Here is a 16,206-nt window from a genome sequence, read left to right on the forward strand (position 1 = left end):
AGGATTGGCCTGCAAATCTGAAGCTGACCAGAACACGTCGCAAGAAAAAGCCGTTTGAATCCAACGGAAATTTCCGGATTCAAATCATTGTATCTTCAGATTTCAACTATAAAAGGACAAGTACACTTCTTGGATCCTTTACCGAAATACAAAAGAAAAAGAGCATACATACAAAGCACATCAAAACAAAAAAAAGATCTTACACCAAATTTCTATCTCTGTGTAAAAGCTAGTTTGATTTTGTAATCATCTAAAGTGTTCTTTGTCTGAAAAAGAACAAGTTTGTATCAATTGTAAAATTGAGAGAGTTGTGCTGAGTACTCGGTTTTAAGTACTCAGCGGTAGAGAAATCTAGGTGTTCGGTTATAGCACTTAGTAGGAGTTGAGTAGATGAATAGAGGAAGATACTCTTGCATATTCAACTGCCTTGTAAACGGTTTGTGCTCTACCTTTAAAGAGCTCAGTATTGGATTGAAAAAGCCCGGAGGGATTCTGGGGACTGGACGTAGGCGGAGAGGCCGAATCAGGATAAGTCGTGCTGAGTAATTTCTAACTCTCTCTCAATATATATTTGTATGTGTTGCTTGCTATATTTACTCAGTATATAAATTGTTTTAACTGACACTGAGTAAATCAAAGTGCTGAGTTGGAAGCTGACCACAAAAGTGCCATTTCCCAACTCGCTAGTAAAACAGCTCTAGTCAGTATCTGACTAAAGCCATCTTACGCCTCACTCGGCCGTGCTGACCAAAACTGAGTTGTGAAACTCAAAGAATTATATTAAGTCAGCATAATTAAAACGAAAAAATTATATTAGTTTCTAACCCCCCCTTGGAACTAATCACACGGGACCAATAATTTGTTCCAAATAAGCAAGTTGGGAGGGTTACTTGTTAAAAGTGTAAGTACGGGGGGTCAGTTGCAGTATTGGGCCAACTTGAGGGGGCTGAGAGGGTATTAAGCCTTTTGTTTATGTTTAATAACTTTGTATTTTATTTAGGTTTACTCTGTTTACGTGGACAAAATAAAAACCAAATATGTTTAATTTCAATAGTAATTGAACAACAAATCAGTTACCAAAACTAAAAAACGGGTAGACATTATATGTAGAAACATTCAATTCAAGATTAATACTGCAATTGATGAATAGCAATACAATGAGTTCGATGAGTATTAGCATTAACAACTATATTATTACTCCTCTTGTGATGCAATGAGTCATGTGAAAATAAAACGAATTTATACTCTTTTTTAAAGAATAGTGATACAACGGTCTTGTGAAAATAAAATGAGCAATAGCAACTATATTCTTACTCCTTTTGTGAGCAATATCAGTTATATTGTTACTCCTAAAGCAACTATAACGGTATTCATCTAGATGCAGTCAATATTCTTACTCCTTTTGTGAGCATTAACAACCAAATTTAAAGGTTTATTCTAAATATGTGAATACTAGTTAGACATACCAAATATTGGAAAAACTCCTTTAAAGTATACACACCTGTTTTTAGGACTTATAATCGCGGAATTGAATTAACTAAATCAAACTGAATGTTAATTAACAAAACCAAAATATAGAATCTGATATAGATGGAGCTAATCCAAATAACATTCCCAAATTATAATTTAAAAAGTTACAATCAAGCTAAATAACAACTAAAATTTTAAGATTTCAACTAAACTAAATTACTATATACTACTTCAATACCACAAAAATCCCAATAAAAATCAACACCAGACAACATATAATTAACAAAAAAAATTGACCATCTTCACATTACACATGCCATAAAGAGTTTCGAATTTGTTTTTTAGGACATTGTTCTCCTTCATTAAGCTTAACATATCATTCTTTGGCTCCATTAAATTTTCCTTTATTTCCACCATCTCCATTGTGCTTCTAGTTCCTCGGTTCCTCATCTCCAACATGCTATGACTTACAATTTCACTTGTGGCACTAGAAATTGTAGTAACACACACATTATCCCTACAACAGTAATATAACCTATTTGAAACTTTCAAACTCTTGGATATCTTGACTTCATAACATTTTCTACATGCACAATCATTGTTAACAAACTTCATAACATCCCTTGTGCTTATAGACATTTTGATTTTCAATCTTTAAGCCTCAATAAATCCAATATCACATAAACCCTAATTTGGAATAATTGTAAATTTTGAACCTTTAAACTGAAAAAGCACCAAATGGACATAGAAGTATAGAAGGATGTGGTCAAATAAGAGAGAGAAAGTCAAATTTACCAATAAAATTGGTGAATAGGAATTCAAATTTTTCTTCCATCCGTTTCAAGTCTGTATGGAGATGAAGAAGAGGGAGTCATACAAAGAAGAAGACGTGGGAGCCATGTGAAGAAGGAAGAAGAAAAATAGAAGAATAAATTCATAAAGGAACCATTGAGAATCTGATGGAAAGAAAAGAAGAAAGTGAAAGAATGAATAGAAGACTATAAATAAAAAGAAAAGAAGAAAGTGAAAGGAAGGAAGGAAGGAGAAGAATAGTATGATTGTATAATGTAAGGGTCGGCTACATGTACTTTAGGAAATTCTTATGAGTTTAAGTAAACTTTGATTAGATTTATGTTTAACTGATCGAGCTTCTCTAAAATTTTAATGAAAGGGATGTAATAGTTGAAGTTGAAAAACAGTAGGGATCTCATAATGTATTTTTTACCAATACAAGGACTAAATAGTGTGTTACATCATAATATAAGGACCAATAAATTATTTACCCTAAAAAATAATGAGAGGAAAGATGACGAGATTAACTATTAAAAGAGGAGCCTAAAGTCATAATATCTGGTCAAAGACCACAGTGATTTTTATGTTAAAAGTATGAAGTTCAAATGACTTTTATATTACGCTTTGAAGTTTATCAGCAATACCATCAAAATGAGTAAAATTCAATAGCCATGGATGTAATTTATCCAAAAGAACATTGAGAAGGAAATGATATCCTTATAATATAATATAACGACAATTTTTGTAAAATTTTAGAAAGTAAATTAAGTGGGATCCGTTTCAAGATAAAGTAAAACAAAAGAGAATGTTGCTTATTGTTGGACGCTTTCACGTCCAACTTCAACTGGGGTCGCCGACCCTATATGAGGTCGACGACCTCAATTCTATTTTACCCAAAATATTTAGAGCTCGAAAACTTGAGCCCTGGAATTACTTCCCCATGCGCATTTTGCTTCCCTATGATCCTTTAATGCACGTTAAACACATCGTATCCTATCGAGTCCTCTAAAAAGTCTCTAATATTCACTTGGTCTTCTTGAAAATGATTGAACAAATTTATATTCTCATTATATATTTTGATTTTTTATTAATTAAAAAAAATATATATCATAATTTACATCAATTCTTGAATTAGTAAAACCCAAAATTTTAAAGATAAAAACCAAATTTAACTCTAATATTTTAAAGGAAGTATAAATTTAGTCTTAACGTATGAAGTGATGTAAATTTAATCTTGATGTTCCAAGCAATATTAAATTTAACCACACGTTATCGAAAATTTGAAAAATTGGTTTAACTGGTATTTAACTGTCACTTCAGACATTCCAAATATCAACAATGTCAAAGATATTTAATGTAGTACTGATAAAATTACAAAAATTCTGTTAAAATGCTAAAAATTCAATTTGCTACATATAAGTTAATCATAATTTTTTTTTGGTCAAACTGTCTAAAATATTTACTTTGTTATTAATATAAAAAACCAACAAAAAATATACAAAACTGCTTCAATTTATCGATAAACTTATTTGGAAGGTCCGAAGTGACAATCAAAATAGTCTTTTCAAAATTTTGATGGCGCATGTGTAAAATTGATCTTGCTTGGAAATATCAGGATTAAATTTGCATCATTTCATACGTTAAAACTAAATATGCACTTCACTTTAAACGTTAGAGTTAAATTTGGTCGTTGTTCCTACATTTTAATATAATTTGGGATAAGATCCAAATTTACCCTTGGCGTTTTTGGGGAAGTGCAGATTTACCCTTAACCAGTGGCGGAACATAGGACCTCTCAAATAGAAGTAAGCATCCTTAACCATCTCATCTACCTTTAAACATTGAAATAATACTACATAGAGTCAATATCATTCTCTCCAAAATATTACCAGACACTATTACTAAAAAAAAATTTCTCAATTTTCCAGCGCCCTGCTGGGGCTCGAACCCCCCAACCCCCTGGTTCCGCCCCTGCCCTTAATGTATGAAATGATGCAATTTTACCCATAACGTGTCAAACAAGTTCAATTTTACCCTTACACAATAGAAACTTTGAACCGACTGATTTGACAGTTATTGACTATCACGTCGGATCTTCCAAACAAGTTTATCGATAAAATAAAACAGTTATGTGTATTTTTACAGGTTGTTTATACCTATTCGAATAACACAGTTTTATACAGTTTTTTTTTTTATGATTAACTTGTATCTGCCAAACTTAAGTATTATCATTTCCGCATGTTATTTGTAACTATGTAAATGACAGAATAAATAATTTAGACATAATTGATGTTTGTAAGACCTTATATGATAATTAAATAACGAGTTAAATAACAGTAAATCTGTCTGTCTGTAAATTTAGACCTTATCTAGTATAATTTCGAACATTTTCAAATTCCCAAATTGAATAGAAGGAATCTCAAAAACGATAAAACGGGCCGGCCCGTCCGCAAATGTAGGTGGATAGGTTAGATAGACTAATCCTCTGTTTGGGTTGTTCAACAAACACCTCTTCCTTTCCTTTCCTTCCCTTTCCTTTCCTTCCTTCCGTCTTTGGCTTCTGCTGCTACTGCTGCTTTCATATTCGGACGCCTCTTCTCGGCAGGTATTCTCTCTTACAATCTGCTTTTACTTTTGTTTGTTTTTAGTTTAATCTATTGAATTTCTTTTGCGGTCATGGATTTCAATTAGGGTTTTTGTTTTTAACTATTGATTTGGGCATCGAGGTCACTGAGATCAATCGATGTCCCCTAGCTGATTGAAATGTAGATACAGTTAGTGTATTTTTGTGCGTGTATTTTGGTGCAAAAGTCTGTGCATATGATGACTTACACTTGATCTCTGAACTTCAGGTAAGTTCACTTGTTGACATTATTGTTCTGATGCACCTGCTTTTGCACCTTTCTTTTTTCAGTTTCATTCTGTTTATGGGTGTGAGTATCAGATAATGTGAAAGGATCATGTAATTCATGGAGATAAACTAAGTGCCGTTTAGATTTTTGTAGCTCATTTTTTGCTGTTTTACTCTAACCAGTAGATATATGAGTGTTTGGTTAGGTTTGAGAAACAAATGTTGATAGCTTTTTTGGAAAGGAAAGTAAGCTAATATTCACTACAAACAACTAACAACAACAGTTAACACGAGCTTTAGAGCCAGTTTGTTTCAGTTGTTGCTGTCTATTGTTTGCTGTTGTTGTTGTTGGTAGCTGATAGATATTAGCTCATTTGCCTTCAAACAAAAGAAAGTGAGAGGTGCGAAGCTAAGGTGTTGATCAATTAGAAGAGCAAGGACCGGGGGCTTCCCTTTTTTTACTTCCCTTTTTTAAACTTTACACCGGGCTTTGTTGGATGTGAGATTGCCGTTTATTTGTATCAAGCTTTTGTGGGTCTCATTCAAGACTTACTCAAAGTATTGTTCAACAAAAAATAAGAGCTTTGGTTTCGGCCCATCGGGATAGAGATAGACAGAAATGCCTCGTGAGTCTGGCTTCTAGAGATGAGGCCTTTTGGCAAAGCCAAGTCAAATTTTTCCCCTGGCTGGCCGAGAAGATAGAGAGCATTTAGTTTTCTTAATCCAAGACCTGACCTTAAAGGAACTGATCTTTCTAGAAGATATTTCTGCAAGAGAATAGAGTTCCCTCCGAACAACTTCTCTTTCATTTCTTAATCCGAGGCTCCCCGACCTGGCAGTTTAAGCCTTGGTCCAGTCCTGCAGCCTCTTTTCGAGGGCTTCTTTCACTTGAGCTAATGCTTGCTATTTCAATCCTAATTAGACACTCTTATATCTCAAAAAGGGAACCAAACAGGCACTAAGTCCTCTGCAGCGTTCTATATTATTAGTAGCTTATTCAAATAACACCTTCTCCTTCCAAACTTACCCTTTATCTCTATCTCTCTTGAACAACTAGTTCTGAGGCCGGAATAACTTAAATTCACCATAAAAAAGGGCGGCCCGGTGCACTACGCGTCCCTGCTTAAGCGAGGGTCTGGGGAGGGGTCTCCCCTGCCAATTTTTTGGCAAGAGGCTGCTCCTAAGACTCGAACCCGTGACCTCTTAGTCACACGACAACGAATTTGTTTTCGATTGTTTCTCACATTTAACCTTCAAAATGTATCTTCATGGTTGTGGGGCTATGTTTTATCATTGTTTGAATTGGGAATTTTTGGATAATGGTTTTGCTAAATTGGTGGTCTTAAATGGATCTGTTTCTTCTGAGAGTCAGAAAGAGTTTACTGCAGTTGCACTAATGCCAGTAGCTGATTAGTCGAGATATCTTAACCTAACCCGAATTCTGGTGTGTCGAAGAGTAGCAAAATGAAATCTTCATGAACAGTTGAACACTGATTTTATGAGAAGAACGAAATATTTGTGCTGTTAAAACATCTGTTTGTCATCCAAATTTTTCAAAGCTGTATATTTAGAAAGATTCATAACAAGTCAATTTCGGAACATCATAGATAATTTCGCTAAAACTTCTATTGTCTGTATCGGAAAGTTGACATTTGTGACTTGATTAGTTTTGTTTATCTTATGTGTTAATTTGCAGCTGAAGGAAATGGTTAATAAACCAAAGAAGTCTAATGTTGCTAAGAGGGATGTTCTTAAATGGACCGAACGGATGGACGCCGCCTTCATCGATTCTCTTGTTAATCAGCAAATGCTAGGAAACCGAATTGATTATGTCTTCACAACAGCAGCATATGATAACATGTTAAGGGAAATGCGCGAAAAGGTCGGAATGCCATTTCAGAAGGATCACTTGAAGAATCGTTTGAAAAGCCTCAAGAATAATTTTAGGGATTGCTTTGTCCTCTTCAGCGGTGTTAGTGATTTTGCGTGGAGTCCGGAAACAAAAATGTTTAGTGCAAAGCCTGAAGCTTGGAAAGCATTTGTGAAGGTTTGTTGATTATTCTCTCAGCACGAATCTAACATCATAGTATCCATGCTCTTGCGAGACTGAAGTTTCGGGTTTCTTTTAATCTTATGTTAGGAAAAACCTGAGGCCAAAAAGTGGATGACTACTCAAATTGCTCATTATGATAAGCTGACAATACTTTTTGCTAACGATAGGAAAAAATCTACCGGCGACAATACTCCTAAGCAGAAAGCGAGTCAACTGGCTGCGCCTGGAAGTTACCGTTTCCTCGATGTTATTGACAAGCAGAATGAAATTACTCTGAATCTCGATCTGGAGGACTTAAACGAGATAAACGACGGTACAAGTCAACTAGCAACTCCTGTTGAAGCAAATTCTCAAGCAGTTTCTCAAGAACATTCTCAATCTGCTACGTCATCGAAAGGCAAAAAACGGAAAGCTATAAACGATGATGTATTCGAGAGACAGTTTAAAACCATAAGAGAAGCAATCAAAGATGTAGCTGAAGCAATTAGAGAGGGAAATGTCATTGCAGAGAGAGGACGCCCTCGAGTACGCTGAACATGAAGTTTTCGCAGAACTTGTGAAGATAGGAGTCGAAAGGCATTTGCGCTACAAGGCTTATACATTCCTTATCGCGAATGCAGGGAGAGCACGAGCGTTCTTTGGTTGCCCGTCTGAGGAGCGCAAGGAGTTTCTGCTGCAGATCATGTACAGCCCAGAAGAGTCCTGACAATTTTCGTTGCGGGTGGCTTGAGCGGAATAGATGTGTTCATACTTTGTGTAGTTGATTGGAGAGTTTTCGGTATAAAATTATTTGATTCGATAGACATTTCGTTACAGTTATGGCTTTGCCTCTAACTTGTACATAAATGGCGATGATTGATGAATCCAATGCCCAGTGCCACAGATTGTTGGGTGTTATATAATTTTTGTGTATCAGTTATGGCTTGTTTTTGTCAGAGATTAAATAGGTAACAGTTCGGGTGATCGTGTTATAATCGTGTGTTGTGTTATATATATGTTTTAAATGATTAAATATGATATAAATGCAAGAAAAAATGATTAGTCGGATTATCTCAATAAATCGTGTTTTCTTTAGATTTCTCCTTTAAACTCGGTACTAGATTATCCATTACGGCTACTATCTCAATAAGTATGATATTTTCGGGGTACAAACGGTCGTATTGAATATTTTCAGCTATAATTTTACTAGAATGGCTGTCATATAGGGGTGTTCAAACTTGGGTTGGATGAGTTATAGTATAATTTTAATCCAATCTATGTAAGGAACTTTTTTTTTTTTTTTAAATGGGTTGGGTTATAGTGGGTTTGATGGGTTATTGTATATTTACCATGAATTGTACACAGTGGCGAATCCAGGATTTGAGGGAGGGGGGGGGGGGGGGGGAGGGAGGGGGGCAAAATTCTACGTAAAAAAAATTTAGACAAAAAATGTAAAATTGTTCAATTTTTTATGACAAAAAATGCAAAATTGTTCAATTTTTGGTGATGAAAAATGCAAAATCGTTCAATTGTCATGCATTATTTTCATGATTTTTTTTTATAAAAAACGTAAATTATAATGTTTCCGACTCGTAATCATCCATTTCCGGGATTCTCGGGTTGTTACGCATCAAATATCCCTAACGTTTTGGGTCAGGTGTAATTTTACCCCTAACATCTAAAATGGTGCAATTTTACCCCTAATGTTTGTAGCCAAGAGCAATTTTATCCCTAACGTTGATAAATTAGATCAATTTCAGACACTATTATAAAATACAGTCATTTTATTCTTTATTTTGCACCAATTGCATATCAATTTTGTAATTTTGCACCAATTTTACTCCTAACGTTGATAAATTGGATCAATTTCAGACACTATTATTCATGACCAAGAAGACAGTTTGATGAATTATTTCTCAAATTGACCCAATTTATCAACGTTAGGGGTAAAATTGCTCTTGGCTTCCAACATTAGGGATAAAATTGTACCATTTTAGACGTTAGGGATAAAATTGCTCCTGACCCAAAACATTAGAGGTATTTTTGCACTTTAACCCTTATTTTTGGACTAATTTTTTTTAATCGGATGAGGGGGGGGGGGGGGGGGGGGGGAGGGCAAATGCCCCCTTTGACCCCCCTACATCCGCCCCTGATTGTACATAACAATTCAACTCTATTTTTTTTTTATTGTGCTGATTTTTTTTTTTTAATAATAATAAGTAAACCTCAAAATCATAGTTAAAGGTAGGGGTGTTCAACGGTCGGTTCGGTCTGAAAACCGAACCGAACCGAAGTAACCGAATACCACCTAAAATGAAAATCGAACCTAACCGAATAATATTAACAAATCAAACCAAACCGAATATTTTAGTTTGGTTCGGTTTGATCCTCGGTTTTATCAATTATTAAATAAATCGTTACTTATTTATTAATTTATTTACTTATTTATCCTATTATCCTACTAGCAATACAATACAGTACACTAATACAGAGATATATAAATTATAATTACTAAACCAAGCAAACTGATAGTTTATTAAAAAAAAAGTTCCAACAACACAACATTAAATATTACTAATGTTTACTATTTTATACTCCTATAATTTATAACCAAGTAAACTCGTAATAATGTAAAACATTAATAAAATTCCAGGGAACATTATCAATTATCTATAATTTGGTTTGGAATAGAACCAAACCGAAATAGTTTGGTTCGATTTGAACCGAACCGAATTACAATTTGGTTCAGTTCGGTTTATAAAAATTACTCTTATTTAGTTCGGTTTTATTTGGTTCGGTTTGGTTTTTGAACCGAACCAGACCATACTCACCCTAGATGATCTTGCCTTTTCGAACTATGAAAAGTAATTAAAATCAAAATTAATTAATAACAAACAAAAACAATGATGAAAAATAAAAAATAAATAATATGCGATAAATTACCTATCTCGAGGCTTAAATTAATTAATAACTCTGGAGACGGTGTCAATGGAGGCGTCGATTCCGACAGTGGCGTTCGACGAGCGAAGACGGTGGTCCGACCAGGAGGCTTTAAGGCGGCGGAGGAATTTGAATGGAAGATGTTGGACGGGTAGGGTTTGCGTAATGAAAGAAGAAGTTAATTGCATGGGTATTAGGTTTTTCACAAATAAATGCTATTTTTTTAAGTTGGGTTGGTGGGTTAATTGGGTGGGTTATTATAACCCAGCCCATGTAAATCAAATAATTTTTTTTTGTAACCCATCAAACCCATGGAACCCACATATAACCCATTTATACATGTTCTATGGGTTGGATGGGTGGTAATAACCCATCCATATTTGAACACCCCTACTGTCATAGACACTTAGAGCATCTCCAATAGAGGTGCCTAAAAGAGTGCCAAAACTTACTAAAATATAGTATTTTATTGTCTCTTTCATCCACATCATTTTTGGTAACTTTTACTTAAAAAATACTCCAATAGAGGTTGCTTGAAAAGTTGACACTATAATTCTACAAATTATTATTTTATTATAAATAAAATGTTCCAGATTTTATTATTTCTAGGAGAGTATATTAAAAAATAATTAAACAAGGTTGCCAAGAGGTTGCCAAAAATTGGCAACTTTCCTTGGCACCCACAATCACTCCAATAGTGGGCACCCTTTAAAAGTTGCCAAACTTGATGTCACATCAGCTGGCACTCTTTTGGGCACCCTCTATTGGAGATGCTCTTACAAATCATTCATGTGAAGATGATGTCATCTATTTTACTTGAACGTTCCATTTAACTCTTAAAAGCTAAGGGCGTTTGTTTACATATTTTTCACTTTATGTTTGCCTTAGGTGTTTGGTTAGACATTTCTAAAGCTGAAAAGTAGTTTTTTTTTTTTTACAAAAACATAGAATCTCTGCTGTTACTTAAAACAATTTTTTTTTTTTTTAAAAAGCAACCAGCAAACAGGAACATCAAGTAGCCAAACGGACTTTAAATCCGACTATTACGATTATATATTACTATAATAGTTTTAAGTAACATGATTTGAATAAGGGCTTGTTTGGTTCAGCTGTTAGCTAATAGCTGTTTGCAGTTGCAGTAAGCTGTTAGCTGTTAGCTGTTGCTGTTAGTTGTTTGTTATTAGCTGTTTAATTACTAGTGTTTGGTAAAATTATATTGAACTGTTGCTGTTCGGATTTAAAATGTCTAAAATGGACATGTTTTAAATTAATCAACGATGAAATTATAAAAGAGAAAATGTGAAAAATGCCCATAAAATTACATTTGGCTGCCAACATTAGGGGTATAATTGCACCATTTTAGACGTTAAAGAGTAAAATTGTTCCTAACTACAAATGTTAGGGATATTTTTGCACCTTATCCTATTATAAAATAAGAAATGTGTTACACAAATTAATAAAAATAATCTATATAAAAAATAAAAAAATTATTGAACGCAATAAAACCTTGTTCTTCCGGTAATTATGTTGTAGAAATATAAATAATGTTAAAGAATAAACATATTTTGTGGAAATAAGAAGGATAATTTTGTTAATAACATATAACTACAAACAGCTGTTTATGAAAAGCTCCAAATACGAGTTTTTCGTGAAACGCTCCAGAACGCTGCAGTTTCCAGAGAAAATGCTAAACGCTGCAGTTATATAAACCTAACCAAACGCTATATTTCCTGCAGTTTGGAGTGAAACGCTAAACGCTTATTCGAAAAGCTGAAACAAACACCCTCTAAGTATATATAGTAAAACTTTCATAAATTTTTTTTTGGTAGGAATAAAACTTTCATAAATTAATAATCTCTTTAAAATAATAATTTTTTTTGGTCCCGACTTGGACCAGTTCAAAAAATGATCAATTTTAATAAATTAATAACATAATAATTTTTTGGAACAATCCTTTATAAATACATTGTTTTATTATCTCTATAAATTAATATTTTATTAAATACATATGTCAATTATATATAGATATATACTTAGGATAATTTAACAAAATATGACTCTATAGTACTTTGTTTTTTCTTGAAATTTAAATTTAGTTGAATTTCATCTCTAACTATTCTCAGTGCATTCAAAAATTTGTCAAATAAAGAGTCGTTGATGCTATAATTGCTTCCTTTCTTGTGACTGGTTCCAAAGGTACCGAATCATCCATAGTTTCATCCCCAACTTCATCACTCTATAAATTAATAATTATTAGTTTATCGATTAATTAATACAGTAGAACCTCGATAAATGAATACCTTTGGGACCAAAAAAAAATATTCATTTGACGATTATTATTCATTCATCTAAATTTTTAGACTTTTTTTTTGTAATTATATCATTTTGTAAATATACCACAAGTGTCCTCAAGAGAAGCTTTTCAAGCTATTGTCACTATACAAAATTACATGGTGCAACATGATCAAAATATTCTAAAAGTGGTGCATGCTTTACACAAAATCAAGGATCAGATGCATTTTGGGGGAGGAAAGAAACAATCAACTTTGGAGGCATTTTTCGAAAAAATATGACTTATTAATGTGTTTGAAAATTAGTCATTGGATGAAATGTATTCATGATATATTATATAAATAAAAATATATTATTTGAAATATAGTGATTATTCATTTATATTTACATAGGGCCTATAAAGACTTCATTTGTATTTATTCGTTAATGCATTAAGCGAGGTTATTCGTTAAGCCCATTGGACCAAGTTGGGACCGAAGAAATTTATTCATTAGACGAGGTTATTCATTTATCGAACATTCATTTATCGAGGTTCTACTGTATCTCTATAAATTAATAAAATTTCATGGTCCCAACATTATTAATTTATAAAGGTTTTACTGTACATCAACAATTCTGGTGACAGTGGCCGAAAAACGTGTAGAGAGTGTTGGTTTCAGTTTTTTGGAACAATGTTTAATGTTTCCCTCCAACCCGTATAAAATATGATGTTTGATTAAGTTTATACAACAACAACTTTTAGAAACAATAGTGGTTTAGAGTTTTTCACGAAAAACTTATTTTTAAAACTGTTCATAAACAACTGTATGTATTTATTTGATGTTGATAAAATTATCCTTTTAATTTTCACAAAAACACATTTTTTTTATTATTATCGAAAAAATAAAATTTTACTTCATTCAATAAATAATTATTTTAACATCAATACCAACAAGTTAAAAGCTGAATCAAATGGTAAAATAAAAAAGGGATAAGGTATCAAAATTGGTCCGAGGTTTTTAAGGAAGTATCAATTTAGGCTCTACGTACAAAATAACACAAATATAAGCTTAACGTTTAAAAAAGAGTACCGATTTAGACATTGATAATGAAACGTGAGACGCCATTCATATTTTCCAGAAGCGTTAGACCTATTTTAGTACTTTATTTAAAAAAATTGTGTTATTTTATTGCGATAAAATCAGCTTTTGTAACCTTATTAATCATTACCCAACTGTATGTACATGATATTTCCGTGATTATTAAGGGCCCGTTTGTTTTACCTGCTGTTTCCTATTACGGGTTGTTATTTGAAAAGACTATTTTTCTAAAAAGCAGAGATCCCATGATTTTATAAAAAACTACTTTTCTGCTACAAAAGACAAGCACGGGACGTTTGATATTCTATTGGGATAGGGATAAAGGTTGGGATAGGGATAAGGATAAATGGTTGAGATAATGATAAAAATATGATAGTCGAGAATTATTATTCAATGTTTGGTACGTGAGATAGGGATGAGGATAAAATAATACATTTTACTATTTTAACCTTATTTAAACTACATAATATTAATTTGAGTAGACCTGGCAATTTTCGTGTTCGTGTCGTGTCAGGTTTTGGGTTCGTGTCAACACTTGAAACACGAACACGACACGAAAAATTTTCGTGTCACAAAATCAGAACACGAACACGGCCTGCTCTTGACACGGTAAACACGACACGACACGAATTTTTTACACAACCAATTAAATTGACACGACTTGACCTCCTAACACGACCTAACATGCTCAACAAGACCTATCTAACACGACTACACCTGGCAATTTCGTGTTCGTGTTGTATCAGGTTTCGAGTTTGTGTTATAAGGGTATATTTGTAATTAAATTTCGGGTCAGTTTCGTATTTTCGGGTTGACACGAACACGACACGAAAATTAACGTGTCATTTCGTGTCGTGTCATAAAACCCTAAACACTAACACTAAAAAAGCGTGTCGTGTTCGTGTCGTGTCATCGGGTCGTGTGTCGCTTTGCCGGGTCTAAATTTGAGGGATAAAATTGATTTTTCCATCCTATTAAAATCGTATGAGCTTATCACACCTCCTTATACCACCCCTCCTGGGTATAGGATTTGATGGATAAGAAGCTTATCCCTTATCCGTCACACTCTTCTATCTCCTTAACAAATACAGGATAACTTATCTCGTATTTTTTATCCCTATCCCAGCTCCTATATCCCTTCTAACAAATACCGGACAGAAAACTTCTAAAACTCTTTCAAGAGTGAAAAGGTAAATAGGAGGCCGAAAAAAGCAACCAAACACCTCGGATATTGTTGATAAGCTTTTCAGTTTCCCGCCATTCTTCACTTGTTGATGATTTACATATTCAAATTAAGTTGGAGTGGTGAAGAGGTTTAAGTCGGATCTGAAGTTGAGTTTTTTCTGAAGAAGTTCGTTGCCTGGAGAGATAGGAAGAGGTCCAAATTTCTGCTAAACCCTATCCAAAAATGGTTACAACTTGGAATTCTGATCTTCCATTATGCAGAAACTGATACGAATTCAGAATTCAGAGCTGGATCATCTTTGTTCTTAGATGCTTGATAGCTCCCATTTATATAGGGTTTTTAGGATTAATTTAGATTGTTTTAGTTTAGTCTTTAGTTAATTTAGATGTTAATTTGATAGTTTTTAGTTAAAATATGTATTTTCCTTTATTTATGGCATTTTCGGTATTTTCAGGGATTTTCAGGACTATTTGAGCATTTCTGAACCAGACCCAAGCCTTGTGGAGCAATTCCGGATTATTCAGGGACCGTCGGAGCACTTTTGGGACTCACCAGGGACCATTAGAGCATATTTCGAAAGCCCAGGGATCAAAATGGACAAAAACCAGAGTTCTGCCCCATTTTGGCACCTGTCTCGGCGAGACACAAAAGTGTCTCGGCGAGACAGGGCCTGTCTCGGCGAGACACTTCCTGTCTCGGCGAGACGAGGCGGGGAAAGGCGCAAAAACGCCTTTCCCTTGCTGGAATCTCGAAATTAAGCCCTGGAAGCCTCTTTTTATTGTACGAAATGTCCATTGTACCCCCGGAGATACTAGGGTTTCGCCCTATCTCTATAAATAGGGAGCTCCTTTCAGTTTTACGGGACGGATTCAATAGGGAGCCGCCGTAATGTAGAATTTTAGCTTTTTATTTCCTTGCTTTCTAGATTAGGTTTATTTTTAGTATTTATTTCTTTCAAGAACAATTGATGGGAGAAGCGCTAGATCTTCTATTGTGTAATTGAATCAGACAAACGGGTTCTAGATTTCTTCTCTCTTACCCTTTTATCTTTTACTTTTATAATCTATTGAAGCTCTTTTTCCATTATTCCTATTGTCCTTTCTCTATGATTGGTTTGTTTATGAACTAATCCCCATCCAATCTGGGATGGGGATGAGATTGATTATATGATTATGTATGATTAGGGATCTAGGGTTTATATGATTGCTATTGATTGATTGATTTATGCATGCTTAATGCCTTGAGACCGACAGGAGATAGGATTATAGATAGATATGAGACCGACAGGAGATTATCTAGTCTGAATTTGTATGAATTGACCTCGCTAGGACACTAGGAGTGCGGCTTCGTGCATGGGCTACGACTTTAGTCTTAATCACCATAGAACCTAATGCTTTGCATGACCTAGGTTATATTGCCTAACCAAGCTATTAACCAAATGCATGTAAATAGGTTATATGGATCTTGATCACGTTCATATTTCTTGTTAGGGTGATTACCGTCAAATAGATACCAAAAATATAAACCTGAACCCCCTAAAATCATACATAGGATTTAATCAAAG

At 34.0% G+C, this 16,206-nt stretch overlaps 1 non-coding gene and 1 pseudogene across 1 annotated transcript; both read left to right on the forward strand.

The window, feature by feature from the left end:
- The first annotated feature begins 4,728 nt into the window (after window positions 1-4,728).
- LOC136201427 (uncharacterized) lies at window positions 4,729-8,141 on the forward strand (annotated as a pseudogene).
- Window positions 5,088-5,149, forward strand: LOC136201810 (small nucleolar RNA snoR101). The gene has a single exon (XR_010674148.1). It is a non-coding gene; the product is annotated as a small nucleolar RNA snoR101 (small nucleolar RNA).
- Window positions 8,142-16,206: the final 8,065 nt, after the last annotated feature.

The sequence above is a fragment of the Euphorbia lathyris genome, chromosome 7, assembly GCF_963576675.1.
Source record: "Euphorbia lathyris chromosome 7, ddEupLath1.1, whole genome shotgun sequence".
NCBI classification, from domain to species: Eukaryota; Viridiplantae; Streptophyta; class Magnoliopsida; order Malpighiales; family Euphorbiaceae; genus Euphorbia; species Euphorbia lathyris.